This window comes from Xylocopa sonorina, chromosome 1 (genome assembly GCF_050948175.1).
Source record: "Xylocopa sonorina isolate GNS202 chromosome 1, iyXylSono1_principal, whole genome shotgun sequence".
Classification (NCBI taxonomy): domain Eukaryota; kingdom Metazoa; phylum Arthropoda; class Insecta; order Hymenoptera; family Apidae; genus Xylocopa; species Xylocopa sonorina.
In genome coordinates, this window is record NC_135193.1 from 915,237 (window position 1) to 932,382 (window position 17,146).

Consider the following 17,146-nt stretch of genomic DNA (forward strand, 5'->3'; position numbering starts at 1 on the left):
AAGCATATTTGTGAGGTAAATGTGTTGCGCGCTGTGGAATGTGGTGCGAGGTTGTGTGATGTTTTGAAAGGACAAGCTTACCCACGTGGAACGTGGTGCCAGTTTTCGGTGTGACTCGGCAATTCATTCGCGAAACGAAACATAAGTAGACAAACGTGAAGGGGAGAGAAGAATCTACGAGAGACGAGACGAGAAATAAGAGAAGAGATTTGAGCCGACGACGTAGTGAAGACTGAAAGGGACAGAGAGAACGAGAGAGAGAGAGAGAGAGAGAGAGAGAGAGAGAGGGAGAGAGAAAGAGAAAGAGACGAACAGAGGCGGGAAAAAAGAGAGATCGAGATAGACGGAGAGTGGTAGAATGACGGAATAAAGACGCGAAGAGACAGTCAGAGAGTTGACTGCTGTTCGATTGTGAAAACACGTGGGGAGCAACGCGGGAGTTCCCTAATGTCGACAAACGTTCCGAGACCCTCTCTCTCTCTCTCTCTCTCCTCCTCTCTCTCTCTCTCTCTCCCCTCTCTCTCTCTCCCTCCCTCCCTATCTCTCTCTTTCTCTCTCTCTCCCCCTCTCTCTCTCTCTCTCTCTCTAAATGAGTAAGACTCGTTGCGCGGCTGTACGTGTCATATCTTAATGATTGATCGTTTCCCGGTAAACGATGCGAAGGTGCATGAGAAACATAGGAAAACGGTATCCGGTCGCACTAGTATGCGCGAACGGTAAACGAAACTGCGTATATATATATATATGTCCATAATTACGTACGAACGTGTAAAATTTCATATGACAGGATGATAGAGGTGTGCGTGGCCTCGGGGCCTCACTACCGGTGACCGGAAAACAAAACGACCGTGGTCGGGGCCGAAGTCCTCGGGCACGCAAAACGCGTGCAGTGCGACGCGCAGAACGGTCGATGCGACAAAACAAATGCCCTTTACACGAAGCGAGAGCGTAGAGACTGTGTATGTTGGGTGTCTGGCGCGACGCTTTTACCCTCTTGCGCTTGCCTCTGGCGCGTGACGTAATCCATTCAAGCGTTTACTACGCAATACGGTACGCGACCAGCACCAGCCACCTCTTGTCCATTACATCGGTCTTCTTTTTCTCTAACTTAAATTCAGGTTCAACTCTTCCTTTCTCCTCGCGCGACCGTACCACCCTGACGGAGCAACCCCTCTTTTTCCTTATCAACGGATAATGGCGGCAGGAAAGAAAATGTTCTTAGGTCGCGCACCGCAATTATAGTTTCTTTCCTAACCGGTTTTTCCTTTCGTCTCTTCTCCCGTCAAACTGTCGATATATATGTCTCCCCGTCTTTTGTCTCTGGCACGTGTCTCTCGTGTTCTCTGTTGTTCTCAGTCCACCAATGATCGTATACAGGTCTATTTACAGTGAAGGTATCGACGAGGTATCCGTTCAGCGACGATTCCGCATCAATTCGACAACAGTTTCGTACAGTTATCCGACGATACCCAAATTTCAACGTAGCAGGGTAACGCCAACAATGACGCAACTGTACAGAACGGAATGGATACGTACATAAGTTAAAAAAAGTACCCGCACATTGTAAATACTGTCCCCCAAGTACTGCGTACAATTTTTATCCTTTTGTGGAATTTAGTTTCTTGTAGAAGCGCACAATTTCGTTCACAGTTTATTTGTACTATTTTTACTGCCTACAAATATTATTTTCATTGGCTATATTTGTAAATAGACCTTAACTTTTCCCCTGTTCAGGAAACAAAACGAAGAATCCTGGGACAGGAAATTTCGCACTCGCTGCCACCCTTTCTTTTACCCCCATTATTCTACCCTGCTTTCCCCTACCGTGCGTATCGAGTTTTCTTTCGTATTGCCGCAAGTGAATTATACACATATGTACGCGTTCTCGCGGGACAGAACGTATGCCGTCGTGTCGTTTTTGTTGTGTCGCGTGTCTTCGAGGACGTCACGCGTGTGAATACCATTGGAATTTATAGTGCCGCGTTTTAAAAAGTAATCTGAGGAACGGCAGCGATAACATGATCGGCTTCGACGATGTCTACGCGTACTTCGATTCGTGACGTTTCGTTTTCGTTACGCGTTCACACTTGTATTGTGCGATTTAAACAGATCGTCTGAACGTCTGTCGATTAAAGGAAAAAGGAACGTTGCAAGTGAACGGTACAACGCACATTTCTCTCGCCCATGAACGTGATTCTATCACGAGGTGCGTATTAACTACCTGTTCGAAGGCGGGATAAAGTAAACAAGCAGCGCGTGTTCTGCGCATAGTCTGCAGTGGTGGTGGCATCTCAGCGCTTGAACCTTCGGGGAGTGGTTTTCTGCTCGTTTTACTCCTTGTATTGGTTTCCTTTCCTACAGAGTGCACGATATGGTAACTGCGCATTAGAAGCGGTCACAAATCATCGCGTCTCTCGTGCGAAGGTGTACACGCGCGCGCGGGCGCGCAGCCATGCAGAAGGCTTTGTCCTAAATAATTTGTGGATCGAGGTATCGTGAAAGGAAAAGATAGAATTTCGTGGTGTATCGAGCAACCTTGTGTGTTTTGTCAAATCCCCTGTCCGGGAAGCCTTGAAAATGTTCCGACTAAGCGCCTAAGCGTAGAAAAAGGGAATTAACGTTGTACTATGGCGGTTTTGTAATCGGTCGCGTTGTAAACGGCACTCATCGATCCCTAATTTCTGTCTACTACGTAGGTGTTGTACGTGCGTGTGTGTATGTATTTGCGTACGTGCTGGGCAAAATACTTGTCCTTCATTGTTTTCTCTTCATCTATCTTTCTATTACTTACGCAGTGATTTCGGCGTATCGGAATGCCGAGTAATGTGGGACACACGACAGTGGTGCTCCGGTAGTGATTGTGTTATCGATGTGTCATCATTGCGGACGAACGGCACGGATCCAGTACGCGACCAGGAATGTACGTATATATCAGACACGTAAGTATTGCCGCGTGAAAAATTCGAGCACGTTGCTTAGTCGCGTCGGTCTGAACGGTTTCCGTGGTATATAATTGTGCGTAACAAGCGACCGCGTCCCATTGCTCGTTCGAATTGCGTATCGGTCAAAGTGTGCCGACGAGAGCGTTGTTGGTTATACGGCGTCTAGACGCTGGTTGTTTCCAATAAGTGGTGCCCAGACAACAGTTTCATTTCTGTTGGTTGTACATTTTTTGGGTTAAAACAATTGATTCACTTCAAAGGTTACATTACCTTAAGGTATAAGTGAAACTGCTACATTTGTTCAAAAGTATTACGTACTTTCTTGTGGGTTTATATAGGATTTTGCGGAAGTTGTTTTGGAAAAGTTACTTCCTCGTGGAATTGACAGAGGCTTATTATTTATCAAAAATGTATACTAGCCATAAAAGTTTCAGATCAGTTTGTTGCAACGTAAGAACGATAGAAAGAATGGTTGAATAAGTTCGTTGAATCTCCATGGCTTTGGATAATTATTTTGTGCTAATGCATCTGGCTGCCTCGCGGCGACCGAAAATTAAAAGATATTCCAATCTTAATCCAATATTAAGAGGAAACCTAGTGGGTCAATAAATGAGTTCCTTCTAGCGTACTACGTTTTTTAAAACATTCATATTTCCGTTCATCCTACTAAAAATGTATATACATGGTTGGTTTCAATTAAAATCAATAGCGATTGAAGATTTGCTGGAGTTTCGTGATTTTCTATTTTTCTGTTACGTTTGTTGTTATTTGCACACTATTACTTTATCAAACATGAGATATATGTACATCTATATGTATATGTCTGTGACGTGCCCGTAAGGAAAGCGTTCAACTTTGACTTTGTAACACTTGTTCCGCCGCGTGCGCTATCGCGTGAATAATGTTTTGTCTTCGCTTCTGTTTCGTGCCGACGTGTTTTTTGCACGCGTGGAAGTTTCACGCGCGCACACGCTACATTCGACCACATATATGTGGAGAACACACTATGCGCTTGCCATGACATTCGATTGTACATTGGGAAGCGATTGGACTGGAGTTAACGCAGTGCCGTGCGTTGAACCTTGTATCAAAAAATGATTCAGCTCCCGATAATTCATGGGAACGTTAATTATGTGTAAACGCGTAATTAATAATTAATCGAACAGCTAATGAAACGATTCTCGCGACGTACGAATGTTGGTAAACAAGATTCAATTAATTGATCGAATATGCAACGAAATTATTGGGGACGAGCTTGCACGCCGATAACGGGCAAAATCATAAAATTTCAAACGAAAGATACCGGACGATCGAGGGGTATTAAGTTAATACCCTCCGATAAATTATATTTAGTGGATGTTTAATTCGGTCGATTGAATAGAATTAAAAAAGTCGTTGAAAGACTGTATGCACGGTCATTAATCTCGTTAAATTATTTATAGCCCCTTCGCGTTATTTGTGCGGTGAAAAATCGGAAATGACGTGACCGGGTGCCGAAGCTGAACGCGATTTAAGAGGATCGTAAGTCTACGAAATGATTCCGTGACCGAGTGCAATCTTCTGACCGCGATTAGCGCAGAATTATAGCTGTCAGCGACATACGCTACGCGATCAACGAAATTTTTATTGCGAGCGTGTCTTATGCATTCCCTGGCGGAGAGAATTTTCAGGTGCTAAGAGAGAATAGAATACGGTCGTTCGGTGAGATCTGTCGTATGAATTCGTCGGTATGGCGGTTGAAGTGGCGATAAAAGGGCACGTAAAATTTCGAGCAACGAAAACAAGCACCGTGGCGAAACGGTTGCGTAATAGAAAGATAAAAGGAGGTGACTCGCCTGTTTGGCAAACGCCGTTGCTGCAACGCATCCTAGCTCACTTTTTACCCTGTTACGCTCAACAGTAAATACAAAATGATCGCTCCCATATATCATGGGCTGTGGTAATCAGCCTCCGGTTTAAAAATAACACGGCAATTGGAGAATCAGGTAAAGACACACGTATGAGATTGGGGAGTGAACGCGCATGCGTTCCGGAACTTGATAACCATCGTGGGTAAATAAGGTCGAAATCGCGAAACGGAAACGATGGCATACGTAGTTTCAAGGACACCATACGTTTGTCACTGTTATCTCATGGAACGGTCTTCGTAGCTATCAGTGCACTACGGGTGAGGACCAGAGGCGCTATATTGGTAGGCAAACGTAAGGCTACTCCGTCGGTAAAACGATAGGATCTCCAGGTAGAAGTAACGAGCGTGTTTTGTATTAATTATGTAACATGAGCTGAATCAGAAAAAACAGCGCAATGATTGTGACACATGTAACGGATATCGTGCTTCGATAACGTTATCGTAGCCACCGATGATGCAATTGCGTCAATTTGCGTTAATCTTGGATAAGCGACTCTAGCCTATTCTGAATGAAAGTTCTCGTATTCGGAAGGTGTTTCAAAAATTGATATCCATTGGTACTAATTCATTAACGATTTTAATGATAAAGCTAACTTTATTCTTCTTGCGGTTGACTAATGTTAGGTTTGAATGTAAAAGGTAGCTGCGTTTTTATAGCTTTACGGTTTCGTTATCGGTCTACTGCACGCGTGGTATGCGCATTATCAAGCATTCGCTACTGGTATCAAGCTACATAATTGGTACGAAAACGAAAGTGGCACAGTGGAAATATCCATTCTGCATGTTGTTCCGTGTTCGTTTGCTGAAAACGGGGGAAAATTTTCTCGGGCGGCTGCAATCGGTCTTCTAAAGGTCGCGGTTTCCATGAAAAAGGAAGTGGTGACGTTCAAGGACGGCGAAGATGACGGTCAATTATCGTTTTGTACGGCCGACTATCGGAATCGCCGTAGGAGACTCGTCAATTTCATTCGAATTATCCTAATTCTCGTGACACAGAACGCGTTCTCGATGCGTAAGTATATTATTAAGGTTAACGGTGATTATTAGAGTAATACAGTTGGTTTTCTGAGTTTATACATGTAGAACTCAAAAGGAGGATTGAATTAAGGAAAAATAATACAGAATGTAGGTCGGAGTTATTCCCCAGTGTTATTCCCGACGAATTGGCACAAGTGCAACTATGAAGATCGCTCGAAGGTTACTTGACAAAAGCAAGCATGGACTACAGTCTTGTGGACTTTGTTGTTTTATTCAGTTCGTACAAATAATAATAACTGCTCCAATTGTTTCTGCAAGATAATTCAAACAACCTATGTCAAATTTTAAATCTGCTATCGCATATAAATTAAATTCAAGATTATAGCGAAGTTATAGGTACATATAGTGAAATTTTCATATTCCATTTTGATCTTCTTCATAACTCATAACTAAAATGCTCTGTGCTTCAAGAGGGATCCTACTTTCAAATTCCATCAAGATCGGATGAGAAACAATTCTATATCAATCGTTTTTTCGTCGTCCAAAACGAAACAGCCCCTGTACGCCTAAATAGAATCGAGCGGAAAGGACACGCGCGCCATTAACACATGGCCATATAAGCCCGCGAGGAATCTATTGTCTTGTAAACATCATCTTGAACGACCTCGAAACATTCGGCTGACGGTGCGCGCGAGCGGCGCGTACGGTATGAAGAGGAAAAGAGAAGGAAGAAAGGGACCGTGATGTCTTGACATGCGCAATTTCGAACGACGTAAAAGCGACATGCGTGGGCCGTCGCTGGAGCTTCCTGGGAGCATTTTCTCACGGTGTCGTGTGCTTGGAAACTTCAACGCCTCCGATCGCCCCCGTAGGCTCATAAAAATAAATCGGCGATCAATTCGCATTTCCTATCCTCGACTTCTTCCCTTATCGAGGCGATTTTATTCGACGAACGTCGTATTGATCGCCGTCTGGCGTCATCTCTGTTTGGCCATATGACGTGCGACTAACTCCCAGAGTCGTTAACCTCCGACATTGAAAGTATATAACTGGTCTCCTATTGAGTGGGAACGATGATCGTTCAAATCGATAGTTCGCTTATGTAGATGCACTCCGCGTATAATTGAAACCTTTCACGAAACGGTGTCCGTCCGCATGTTGCTCTTCATTCTGATCTCAAACTTTCTATATTTTGGTTTTCCTTCATGGTTTTCAGGCGTGCTTTTTGCTTCCCTTTTAGATGGTGGTCGCTACGTTTTCCACAATCTTAATGAGTTGCATATGTTTGTATAATAACCCAGGGAGTTCGAACTGATCGATCGGAACGGCGAAAGTCGAATGGATTGGTGGAGGATACGTTATTGGTGTGTATACTAATTTAATGGTTGGCTAACCTTCATGAAAGCATTTCTCCTGCAGCTTCCCTTACTTCATATACGTATTCAATCATCGCAGTGAAGAGGATGCGAATTTATATTAAAAATGCGAATTTATATTAATTACTTTAATTCAGTAATTCCATTATTCTTTGGTGAAAATTCAGTTTTCAAGGAGGATTTAACCGCACTGGATATTACTTTGTTTGTATCGGAAATGGACAGTTTCGATACTTAACTTCTAGTCTGCAATCTGGCTTTCCGCAGCACAAGTAAAATTTAGACGTAAGACTGAAATCCTTTAAATTACTGCAAGAGTTTAAGCAATGGAACTAATCAGTCTTTTCATTGCATTCTTCAATTTTTGCCGATAAAAAACAATCTGATTTTATAATACTCGTCATTCTTCAATATTAAAATTTTAGATTAGTCAGTCATAAATTTTGGATAACTGATTCACGATACCGTATATAAATGCATGTTTTGTTAAGTAATATTAGACTTGAGCGTGTTTTCGTTTCCTCGAGGAACTTTCTACTTTTGAGGCAAACATACAAGTTGCTATTATTATCTACGATTACGTAATTCAGACGTATTGAATATATTGAAAGTATTTACAAAAAAATTAAACAGATGTTGTGTACTGTGCGATGGTTGAACGAAGCTCGCGGAGGGGTGAGAGGGGCGCCATTTTGATAGTTCGATCCACGTCGTTCGAGGACCGCGCGTTGCCTCTTTTCCGCGTCGTTCCACGTTTAATTTCGTTTAGCCTACCGTGGACCTTCGCAGAGAGCTAGAAAGAGGGCACGTGACGCTGGTCATCTACGTTGTGACAATGACAATGATGCAATTTTTAGGCCCCCGTTCGTGTCCCCTTCTCTCGGTTGATTGGTCGTTCCGGTAACTCGGTTTGCAGCCATGCAAATGAGATTTCTCTATCGTCAAGCCTCGCTCGCAGCGCGTCGTACTTTGTTTACGCGTTCGTGAATGTAATTTGCGCTTCTAGAAATAATCCGCCATTATCTACCGGTCGTATTCGTCTTGGTTTCACGTGTGCGAACCGCCCGGTGTCCTCGTTTCACGATAGACCCGAAAGCATTTTCCTTGCGGAAACTTAACCTCGCACGTGCTTTTATTTACGCCTCATCAGTTTTCTCTTTTAACATTCAACTTTATATTCCTCTACAACTTAACAGCTTTTCAGATAGGAGGGACAGGAAAAATTGTGAGGAATATTTACTCATGATTGATGTAATAACTAATTTGGAAAGAAATTAAGTTACTATTATAGAAGTCATTACTACAACTGACAGTGGTAGCACTGTTAGTATTCCGAAGAACCTTAGTGACACTAGCAATGCTAGTATCACTACTATGAAATATTTCAGCGTTAATCAGTTGTAAAACAAATTTTCTTAATACATCACTCGAAATTGGAAAATTATTGGAGTGCAGAAAATTATTGTAGATAATTATTCGGTAGCAATCTAATTAGTCGATACGCACATACGTGAGAACTATAATAGTGTCCGCATGCGTGCTGCACCGTGCAAGTTATTAATCAACCTCTGAGTTCATTCTTAACGTAAAAGATTCCGAACACCTAATTTCTCTCTCGTGGCCTCGCGATAGTAAAATACCGTTGGTATCATCGGTCTAGTAAACTGTAATTAGGATTAAACTAATTGTATCGTTACGAGGCGAGTTTGTTTCATCGGAAAGTAATTACCGTTCTCCGCTGTGCATCGAACGTCAAACATTGTTGTAAACTCAAGAATTTTAATTACATCGATATCGGGCTCGCTACCAATGGTATCGGCCAAATTAATTCTTCGATCAGCGTATATCTCGTTTATTCGATTAATTACATCGAGCAGTGTTTCATGCTTTTAGAGTGATGGACATTATCAATTTGAACGATCGTTATCTTCTTTACTACTGTAGTTACAATGTTATTACAAAATGAAATATCATATTTTCAACTGATCATCTATTTCAAATATTAATTATTCGGCTTATAAATACAATGATAAGAAAACTTCTATAGTAACGTAAGAGCGATAAGCAGAAAAATAAAATAATTCTGTTTAAATTCCACGATTTCATTACTTAAATAACTATTTAGAAACGCACGAAATTGCACAAATATCCGCAGTTTAATAATTAATCAAGAAACTTTTATATGAATCTAGATCAACCGCGTACCACTCTTACGTTGTTATCTTATCCCGTCACTGTAACCTAGAATCACGTATAGTATCATTTCTCCACGAAAACCATTTAAATTCCACCGGTGAGGTATAAGTTCTCTCGTGTAAACTTCCATTTACAGTAATTGCGGATAGTTTGCGTGACAATTTTACTGCCAAACGACGTCTCCTTTAAATCGTAAAGTATGGCGCCAAAACAAGATGGAACTTGTGAAGAATGTTCCACATTGGAAAGTTTCGCTGCGAGGTTCAACGTCATATTCATCTAATTATGGTACGGTAAATGTAACGCTTCGTTTGTGAGTCAGCTGTTGACGTTCTTTCAAATGCTTCGCTTCAGCTCTCGTTTCTCTTCTTCTCTCCTCCCTTCTTGTTTTCCATTCCTACCTCTGTCAACGCTAGAAAACGATCGATTGGCGTGCAAATTGTGAAAGCCAACAAGCTCGTATGTACGTGTACAGTCGTAGAAATTTCACTTTTTCCTTGTTCTACGCTATTGTCGTTGCATCAATACACGACCGGAAATGTGTTACGTGTGAAAACAATGTTGCAGCGCAGCACGGCTTCTGTGTTACGTGCCACGGAACACGTCGCCTCCCGAGAGAATACTTTCTTCAGGTTGAAGTTCCGGTAAAGTTCGCCGCTTGTAAGTGTTTGTGTCATCGCCTATGGTTCGCGAAATGGATTGCTTTGATCTTTATCTTCTTTTTCTTTTACTCGAGCGAATGGACATTATTAGAAAAATTAAGAATAATTTGAAGCATAGAATTAGAATTATTCGCAATAATGGGACTGAAGATTTCGAGATTTAAGATCTGTGCAAATTTTAGAAATAAATCGAAATAGAAAATAGATAAATACAAATTTCACAAACTTGGTCATTTGCAATTATAAAATGAAAATAAATGAAATTCAAATACTGTACATTTCTAAAAACGGGAATTTGAATCATATTTGGAAACTTGACATAGTGCAACAAATAACGGAAGATCTCAAATTTCTTCAATCGAATGAAAATGGCGTGGATTTCTCTAAGGTGATACCACGGTTACCCGCAAGGTTGCATCCGAACGTATGCCAGAAACATTTCCCACTTTTTGCACAAACCAAATTAGAAATATATATATATAATTGAATATAATTGAATAATGCATCATCGCCAAGCATGTCATTAAAACTGGGAAATGAAGTACCAGGAGAACGTGTTCAAGCTGGCGCTAATCCCTGCCTGTAGTTCGCAGGATTAAATTAATTTACTGCATGCAACGTGACTCGAGAACGAATCACAAAACATCGCGAATTGGTAGTCACGAGAGATATGAGGATGTATTAATATCATGGAGGGTTCACGAGGTTCGCGATTATAGCGTTAACCCTTTGCAGCCCTGCGTGGTGCGTGTGCATAATATTCTATTTTGTATCATTTTCAACTTTAATGCGTTAAACTAACTTTCTTATATTAAAAGTATCAATTACAGCGAAAACTCCTGAATGTATTTCATTGAATATTAACTATTTGGGAGAAAATGCAGTGCTTAGGACTGTAAGAGAATAGTAGCACGTATTTTGAGCCATTAGACGTATTACTTTCGAGACCTCAGCGAACGTGTTAAGTAATGCTCAGTAATTTTGTTATTATTATAGAATGGACATTATGCAAATGAGTATCAAATGCTAATATCGAAAATCCAGAGTTAGATTTTAATGAGCTCGTTTTAACACGTACTTACAAGTAAATATAGAATTTTACAATATGTTCACTTGGTGTGGAATAGCAACGCTAGTAGAAATATGTGTTATTCGACACGTGTACAGGCAACACGGTGTGAAGAAGGTATGAAAGTTCAGTTGGATTAAGAATTGTTAATACGTGGTGTGTATCATTGAAAATATACGCGTTCACTTCGATCGCTATGACGAAACAACGTTTTCGTGCAGCTTTACAATCCCTGGCCTATAGCTGACACACTTTTCGCGCTAGCAACCTAGCTGCGAACGTGCCAAGTTACCAGCATGTATTAATTGACTTTGCAACTTGTTGTCGGATGCATCCAGGAAAGTTGACCCTCTTATTTTGAGCACATGTGCGAGCATCGTCTGTTTTGGACGCGGTTCTACAATTCGCTTCGCGCTTGATATTTTCAGGGATATTTCGGTGAAAGTTCGAAACTCGCGCTCAAAACGTTCATCGACTTCGCGTCCCACACAAACGTGACTCGCTCGTATATTGTGAAAGTTGCTTCAGGTCTTAGCTGCAAGTTGCTCGAAGTAGTTTGCATTTGCGGACTTATAAAAGTGATATAAAGTTGCATACTGTAAATAGTCTGTCGCTACTGAGGATATTAGCAGTCGGGAGTAGCTCAAAATATTTTCAGAGACATTCCAAATAGACATTATAATTTTTGTTCAAGTTTCATTTTGAGCATACGAAATAATCGACTTTGTATAGTTCAATTGTGAACGAGTACATTCTAAATAGCCATTTAACTGCAGTTCAAACTATCATACGGGTCAAGACAATTATGAATGCTTGCTCAAATGAGCCAATTAAATTAATTCTGTCGTCATTCAATTATAAAAATATCCAAATGTAAAATATATCGCTCGAAACAACAATCCAAACTGGTTCAAGTGAGCCAATCGGTGTTTCAAAATTTGTATACACTTCCACTTCTTCGTGCATGTTAAAATTGCTGTTCAGCATTTTACATACGTCTAATATTTGGAGTTGTTAGGGGTTCAAAATAAAGAGTTTGAGTCGACCTTTCTTTCCTCGCATAGTGAATCGCGTGTTTAACGAGCAAGCAAGCTTCCTGTGTCGCACAGAGAGTGCGTATCAGTTCGAATCCCACGACAGAGTGGAGACGATAAGAAAGGAGAGCACACGCACAGGCCGATCTGCTCTCTTTATCAGCTCGTTATCGGCGCCGCGTCGACTTATGAATGGGCGGAATCGTTCCGTTCGTATGTTTTCGGATTCTTTCATACTCGGAACGAGTGCATACTTACGTGCTCGCTCGTGGGAATTACAAGCGTAGGAGCCATCGACCACTTATCTTGTGGTATTTTTCATGGATTGTTTTTCAACAGATTACGGATTATCTTGTGGTCGTTGCTGCGCGAGGAAAACAAACACTTTAAATTGCTCGAAGCAAATTTCGAATCTCTTTACATCGTGGCCTACATTTTTAATTTCATTTTTATCTAATTACACGGATAAATTCTGTTCAAATATTCTTCTTTTAGCGTTTATTTATTTCGTCTAATTTAACGAGTTCCATATCGCTGCAACTTGGTCATGGACTGCAAAATTTTAAACGTGTTGTAGGGCGCACAAATGAGGTTAAATGGTGATAAATCGATCGGTATTGTTGCTCGTGGGAGAATGGATGCTGAGTTCTCAATTATCGTAATTCGTGTCAAAACGAAGTTAAGCCAACTCCTCAATTAATCGCCTCTACTTTACTGGAATTCTCTCCGATCATCTTGAATGGGTCGAATTACTGGTTAGTAATGAAGTGAATTAAGTGGTTTGCGTTCCGTCTGAATGCCTCAATAATGAATTCAATGTGCTGCTACCCTTCCGATCTCCACCTTAACGATTGTGTTTACTGTACTATAATAATTTTGTTGTAGTAAAACCGTATTTATCATTGTACAACTTTTCCTTGAGATTGCATCATCTGCTGTTATTTGATGAATTAAAAGAAGAACATTTTTTAACTACCCCTCTTTAAATAAAATTTCATTAGGTACATTTCCGTTCGATATTTCCATCATTTTTACATTTCAACGTGTTCAATCAGTCTTTATCGTAAATTTGCCATTCTCAATATCGCACAAGTACTAATGTTACTTCTGTTAATTAGCTACGTCAAAAGGATTAATTGCATTTTGTAATTATCAGTCCTTCATTCTTGTCTGAATAGCCCCAGCTTTTAAACCTTATCAATGACACAATTACAAAATTCTACAAATTTTATTCCATAATTACACTTCTATTCTATAATTACAATCTACCCCTCAATCGGATTGTTATCTTAATAAATATCTGAGCCACCCTTAATACCACTCAATTAGAAAATCATTAACACTCTCTATCGTAATAACCAGAACATTTTCCAACGCTATTTTGTATTCTAGGAGATTTAAAGCTTGATCAATCAATTTTCGACTCGGCCACCCTCAACACCGTTTAAATATAAAATGTGGGACAGCTTTCTAAACAATCTTGTTATTTTAATCCACGAAATCTAAAGCATCGCTTTCTGTCCGAAATAATCATCGGTAGGAAAAAGATAAAAGAATCCCTGCGATCGAATGATGCGTCGATATGTCCAGCGATCTGCGCGCGCTGCCAGCGCGATATAAATACCAATTTTCGGGCGGAAAAGAGCCAGGCAGCCGCGGATCGCCGCAGCGGTTTCGCTCAGTTTTGCCGTACAAAACCCGTTCCCAGCTTTCGCGATGGCGCAACATAATTTTACTTGTCACGTAAATATAAATGAACCGTGCAAACCCGTGGTAACTGCATTGCGAACAGGAATCGGGCACTCCTCGAGATATCATGTACACGCGCACACCGGGCCACGCTTTTACACAGGAACGTGCCCTGTCGTTTGTCTAATGAACCTTCGGGGCGGGACGTTTTTTTTCTAAAAACGTGCTCGGCCGTTGCCATTTTTCCCTTTTTTTTCTCTGTTTCTTTCCACGCTAATGACATACTGAGAATTCCTATCTACCTTGAACGACGTATGAAAGTAGTTTCACATTTTTTGGTCCGCCTCCTTTTTTCCTCCTGCTATCAACTACGCGCGCCAACTGTGCACAAAATTTCCTTTGCATCGACCAGAATGTTCTTTACTGATTATTTATCATCGCCTGGCTTGTCACTTCGCCTATTGCCCACACGCTGCGAAACGTTGCGCTCACGTGGTCACAGGTTTAAGGTGGCTACCGATTATAAATCTTACAGCACCACGGTTCATCCTTGCTACATTGTGAAGTAGGTTGGACAGGGACAGGTGTGTGAAAGTATTAGTCGGGTGGATCGTGAGAACTTAGGTTTTTGAGGTTCTTTCGTTTTGGGTGGGGATAATGTTTCTGATTGAGCGAACTAGAATTGCGTGGATCGCGTAGCACCGTGGTGCTAGCGTGCTGTTAATGTCCAATATTTTTTAGCCTGGAGCAAGGCTAAACGGTGCAACAATGTTTACCGAATAAATCGTATTTCATAATATTTCTTAATTGCTGCATTAAAAATATATTCATACTTGAACTGTATGAAACTAGTCAAGGCAGCAGAGCCCATAATGATTGTTATTATACATGGCATTCGGTTAATCCAAGAAGAAATTTTAGACGATGATTCTGAACAAAGTAAGGCATAAATAAAGCATGAGAAAATTGCGTTTCAAGTTTGGTTGCCGGCAAAAATGATTGTGAAACTGAATAATAAGAAGAATTTATAAGATTGTGCGACGCCTGATGAAATTCCATATGGTCAAGAGCGGTCACACTCACGTTGGACTGACTTATTGGCTTTTACCGTCTTCAAAGTCTTTTGTTTTTTAGTTCTAAGCTTAAAATACAATTTTATTACTCCTCGCTGTTGCCCCTGAGGCTGGCTCGACCTGTGTATATTTATGCAAAACATCCTTTGTGTACCATACAAAATAAAGAGAAATAGAGATTTTAATTGGAGAGAAGTATTTCGTTAAGCATTGCTGTTTGATAAATGTCGTTTTTTTTTGTATTAAACAAGTAGCCATTTTATAAGTAGTATATCACCAGAAACGAAATACCTTTGTATCGTGCGACAAATAAATGTTCCCATACATAATTTCTATTTGCTGATAATTTTTAATTAAGTTGAGATTGTCTTCCTTTAATTTGTGGATCAGCATATAAATCAGCAGCAAGTATAGAATGTGGCTTCTTTAATTTGAAAGTCAAGCAAAAATGAGAATAAAGATAGCATGGGTCAAAATGTGATTAATGTTCTGAAAAAAGGAACAAACTCAACCTTCTGTGAAATGAATGTTGATTCATTAAGAAATTCTTTAGATTTGATATGTGTGTAAGTTCGAATTATATTATTAGTATTAGTATTCATATTTATATAGCCGTAAAACGCAATAAGTAGACCAAGACAGATATAAAGATCGCCTTTTAGCAGTGGATGGCGTTTCATCTGCACTTTGCTCTTATCCACTATGTTTTACGATACTCCATCGATTCCCAAATGTCAAACTACTTCGTCTGAAAAATGAGCAAGTCCCGACACGAGATAAAACGTGGCTCCATCACGTCGTTGCATTTTGAGTCGTTCCATATTCGCGAGCCATAATTTATGGTCCACACAGTATATGCTCGGTCAGGGAGAGTTGCAAGATTCGTCTTCCACAGTCCTGCTACATGTTCTGCCGCGCAAAATGGCGCTGGCAGAACTTGCTGGATGTATGATGAGTGTGCAGGTTCTTCTTTTTTCGTCTGGCCGTGAAAGCTGCTTTGTTAACGGCTTGGCTACGTCCAGCTGTTCTGCTCCAGCGCATAATTTCTTGTGCAACTTTGTTATTTTACGGACATTATAAAGCGTCATATCATTATAAGCAATCTTATCGACTTTTATTAATCATTTCTTAATTAATCGATCATTTCTTAAAAAGGGACTAACAAATGCCCGCCCTTAACGAGGCTCGCTCGCAAAACCGCGATTACTCTGTATTACGTTTCAAATTTAAATTCTTCGACGAACACGCACAATGACTTTCCGTAACCAATGAAACATAAAATGTTATCTGAAAGATGTCCAGTTTTCTTTTTCTTCTCCTTTTTTTAACATAACTAGTAATTTATTTTAAAGTAAAAAAAGAAAGAACAGCGAGAAGAAGATGATAATTTTGTACTCGAAGGGATGAATATTCATGGATGTACAAGCGTTGAAGGTTACTTAAATAATATTCGGTAAAGTACGCGCGTGTGTTGGTAATTGCGTGGTACTAACGGTTTGGACACGCGTAAGAACCGTTAATTCATGCTAATCAGCCAAAAGAATCTAATTTTTCGTGCAAATTTACATTTCGAAGGTATCTTGCTTCATTCTTGCATGCACTTAACAGCATTCGTGAGCCGTTGAAATACATTACTCCATATCATACTTTTGCAGGTAATATACTGACCAACGAATATCTCGCAAAACTTTTATCGACAGTCTATGATATTAATTGAATTTCTGATCAATATAACTTGAAATTTATCGTTAAGTTAATGCTGCGACCAATCCAAAGACGAAATCACAATTAGAATTAAACGCCGAGACGCGTAGTATTAAAAAAGCCACTCCAAATTCGAAAAGTTCTAGCCCGCGGCACGAAGGAAAAATGCGTGACACTGTTATAAATAGCTGATGTAGTCCTCTTAAAGGGTTAAGTGGCAGGTTAGTCGCTGACTGGGACTACCGCGCCAATTCGCTGAAGAACGCTCAAATAGTCAGCGGAGAGTCCCAGTTCGGGACATAGTCCAACAGAGTCGCATCTCTCCTGTACGATTGTTCTCAGGCGTTGCAGTGGCGGAACTATGAGGGTCAAGAAACTCTTAGTCTTCGATCAGAAGCTGATTTAAACATCGCTACGTATCGAACTGTACTTAGTGCCCGGAGGAAGCCGTCGTCGAAAAGGAAAACGAACAGCATCCGGGCAACCTCATCGGAGAACCCAACTAGCATGAATT

General features: G+C 40.6%; 1 long non-coding RNA gene across 2 annotated transcripts; it reads left to right on the forward strand.

Moving 5' to 3' along the window:
- Positions 1–619: 619 nt before the first annotated feature.
- Positions 620–17,126, forward strand: LOC143431728 (uncharacterized). Of its 2 annotated transcripts, none has more exons than XR_013102733.1 (3): positions 620–716; positions 2,796–2,939; positions 16,975–17,126. It is a non-coding gene; the product is annotated as an uncharacterized LOC143431728 (long non-coding RNA). The 2 variants fall into 2 exon arrangements; XR_013102734.1 differs by having other exon boundaries at positions 2,796–2,920.
- The last annotated feature ends 20 nt before the right edge of the window (positions 17,127–17,146 follow it).